At 43.5% G+C, this 3,863-nt stretch overlaps 1 non-coding gene across 1 annotated transcript; it reads right to left on the minus strand.

The window, feature by feature from the left end:
- Positions 1-642: 642 nt before the first annotated feature.
- LOC116155544 (U6 spliceosomal RNA) lies at positions 643-747 on the minus strand. The gene has a single exon (XR_004139428.1). It is a non-coding gene; the product is annotated as a U6 spliceosomal RNA (small nuclear RNA).
- Positions 748-3,863: the final 3,116 nt, after the last annotated feature.

The following is a 3,863-nucleotide window of genomic DNA, read 5'->3' on the forward strand; positions in this document are numbered from 1 at the left end:
CCTCGCTGGACCCAACTCCTACCAGGCAGGTCCGCAAATTTGCAGCATCTGTGTTGATTCCGGCCCCCTGTCGTTTGTCTCTCCATCGGAGGAGTGGTTGTGGCTTCCTGCTTTTGCTCATCTCAGGATGGCCTCACCGTTCCCTCTTGACCGTCTCAGCTCATCGTCACCTGTGTAACCAATCCCCTGTTTCTCTGACACTTGGACTATTTGCAGTTTCATTGCCCTGGCTAGAAACTAGTGACACTTTCTGAAAAGGACTTAGCTTCTCAGTCCTAAGCTAAAATTACCGCACAGGGTCAGACAGATGCAGGCTGTAGCAGGAGATATAACTGGGACCTGAGTAAGTCTGACCCCCTCGGCTCCTCCCCAGCACCTGATGTAATATACCCCCGAGGAAGGGGCAGTTATTCCCCATGTCAAGTGCAGCTGGCACGCATCCTGCGGAACGAGGGGAGTAGTGAACGCTTCTCCTCCCCAGGCCGTTTAACTGAATGCTCGGAGCAGAAAACTCCTCATTCTTCTTGTACAGAAGGATGTAATCTATACGTGCTAGCTTCTCTCCCAACAGAACTCTTTATTACCATCATCCTGTTCTCACTCCACCTGAACACACTGGGAATGGATAAACACCTTTTATTTTTATACATAGAATGCTTCACGAATTTGTCATCCTTTCACAGAGCCAATGCTAATCTTCCCTGTATCGTTCCAATTTATTTTATTTTTTGTATCCATGCTGCTGAAGTGAGCGCTGGATAAGCATTGCTAGTTCATCTTGACCTGCAAGAAAGAGTCTGTCTCACCTAGGTGTGCCGGACTGGGTTGTGGATGCTGTAAGTAGATGAGATTTGGGATTGCCTCCTTATGGGGAGCAGGTGAGTGTGTTTGAGTGGTTAGTGAGGTTTTGAAATCAAAACTGTGGGAAAAACTGTGTGTGTGGAAGTAAAGCAGCCAGAAAATTACAGTTGACATTTGTGTTTTCATTTATCTCTCTTTCTCTCTTCCTCCCTTCACCCCTCCCTCCCTCCCTCCCTCCCTTCCTTCCTCTTTTTGCTTCCTGACAATAGCGACCCGGTTTCCCTTTGGGCAATCACCGCTTTCCCACTTCCAGTCCATGTGGTTTGGCAGTACTAGCATTACCTCTGTCTCCGGGGATAGGCACTTGACTCAGGCCAAGTCAGTCAGAACACGGCACCTCCCTGGCCAAGGTGCTGGTCCCGGGATGGGCGCGTGCCCTAATCAGAGCTTGTGAGGTGATTAGTTGGGTATTTTGAAAGGGAAGTGTCCCCTGTTGTTCTTGCTGGGCTTGGGCATATGAGGATAAAGGTCTGGAGCTTCTAGTAACCCTCTTGCCACCATGAACATAGGGCCTGCCCGAGAGTGGAGCTTAGACACGGGGAAGCAAAGGTGAGAGACAGAAAAGAACCAAGTCTTGATGACATGGTTGACCTGCAGGATTCAGCTGGGCCCAAACCCAGAACTACCTCCTTTTCAGTTAATGTCCACCAGATTCCTTTCCTTCTTTCTCCCTTCCTCCTTCTCCCCCTTTTGCTGAAAGAACCCTAAAACAAGCTTCTATGTGCTTTCACAATCTTATATGTTAGTCTTTCTCTCTCTCTTTTACTGAAAGAACTCTAAGTGTTATAAAGACTGTATCTTCATGCTGGAGCTAATGGCGGCTTCCGTTGTGTAAAAAGCAAGCTTAAAATGCTGTTTATGTAGACAAACAAAAGCCCCCTGCCTTTTAAAAAATATTCATTTCTTTGTTAGGGGAGGTAATTAGTTTTATGTATTTTTTAATGGAGGGATTGAACCCAGGACCTCGTGTATGCTAGGCACGCGCTCTACCACTGAGCTACACCCTCCCTCCCAAAAGCCATTCTAATATTATTGCATGCAGGTCAGGGACAAGAGCATCTAGTTTTAGGAATCTAAGGTCAGTACGGTTTCTTAATTCTTGTGGTGCAGTGTTTTAGTTGCATTATTATTGCCAGTGAAGTTGATAGTAGGGTATTCTCTGTACCTCATCTACTATAGTAACTTAGGGAGTGTATTTAAAACATGTTATACTGCTGTGCACAACTCACAGGAGTTCATTAACATACACCCAAGGGAGTCTACGACTCAAAGTTTTCCCCTCCCTGGTAGGCAAATATTTTCTTTACAAAATTCTATGATCTCACAAGCAAATCACCATGTAATACCGCCTTCCAGCTTGTAATCTTCAAGACTTGCATTTAGTCAGTGGGCACCTTACAGCTACATTGCCTTTCTGTTTGTCAGCAGACCAGTTCTGGCTTACTTCTGATGAAATGTCATTTTCCTATGATTTAATTTTAAATGAGAATGGGATGCTTTGCTAAATCAAGTTGACTGACGATCTGAACATTTTCAAAAGGTTGCATGAACAGTGATTTCTTTAAAAATGATGATGATTCGAGTCTTTTTGGTTAAGTTTCCACTTAATTTTGGGAAAAAAAAAGTCAATCCCAGAGTTTTAGAGTTGGGAAGAAATGCAGCGCTGTCTCAGCCCCCAGCCCTCTCTGAGTGAGGAAACACAGTCCCAGAGACACAAAATGCAAGTGGCAGATGGAACGTTTAAGAATTTGCAGTGACTCTGGGGTGCAGAGGAGGAAGACACTGAGCTGTTTTCTCTCTTTTGCACTCACTTTTACTCTCATTTCCTCTCAGGTATCCTTCCATGGGTATATCCTAGGCTTCACAGGCAATTCTAGATTTACACATTTCTTTCTCTTAATTTGTGTGCCTTTCATTTATTTTTCCTGATGTTAATTTTTTTTTGTTTGTTTACAACCTTCCAGAACCATCGGACAGGCACTATATAAAATACCAATTTTATTATTGCTCCATTAATAATGCTAATAAGGATGATGTCACACATCTTCTTTGGCAGAGGGCAAAGGGACAACGGAACAACACATGTCAGCAATGGAGCAAGAAAATTGGGTAGAATGGTTCCCCTGGCCTCCTACCAATGCCCATCTTTCTCTCAACCTCCTTGACTCCCAAGGAGGACTGTGTAAATCTGCCCAGGGAGGCTGTGTTTACCTGGCCCCATGTTCACTCAGCCTGGTCTGGCCAAAGGCCACACAGCAGGCCAGGCAAAGACCCACTGAGCCTGAGAATCAGGCAGTGTTTCTCGAGTATTTAGTAGCTGCTGTGCATATGGTGTCCTAATACAAACTTTCTAAGCGAAGCAAAGAACAGTGAAATGAGACAAGTCAGCATTTTACCAGCGTCAGAAGCTTCCTGGAGAAGAAACTTGCCCATCACTGTCAGTAGTTTTCTGAACTTTCTGTGATAGAACCAAAATATGGTTGGTGACTGAAAGCGGGATTTCATACAAGAGAACCACGTCTGAAATTTTTTTAACTATTTTTCTTTAACACAGGAAATGACACACCATACAAAATACTTGTTTTACAAGTTGACATCTTTACAGTTTGGGGTACAGTTACAGTAATGCAAGTAATATTAGTGCATCCACTTAGAGCAGAGTTACCGGTCGCCACTGGGCTTAACACAAAGCCAAGAATGACTTCTTTGCTTCAATTACTGTCTAGTCTTTGAATTAAAAAAGAAAAAAAGAAAAATTACTTCTACCTCCTGTATACTATGTCAGAATGATAAACAATGCTGACAGTTAAGTAGTCTGGTATTTCTATAAAAGGGAGATTGTATTCCAATAGCTTTTACGTTGTAAATCCTGGAGTTTTGGTCACATCTATCAAATCGTCATTATCTCAGCTTTCAGGGAAATTACATCATCTTTGGTAATAGGCTGCCAACAAACAGAAACTATAGACTCCACCATTTTTTTTCCCCCAAAGAATCCTGTA

The sequence above is a fragment of the Camelus dromedarius genome, chromosome 12, assembly GCF_036321535.1.
Source record: "Camelus dromedarius isolate mCamDro1 chromosome 12, mCamDro1.pat, whole genome shotgun sequence".
NCBI lineage: Eukaryota > Metazoa > Chordata > Mammalia > Artiodactyla > Camelidae > Camelus > Camelus dromedarius.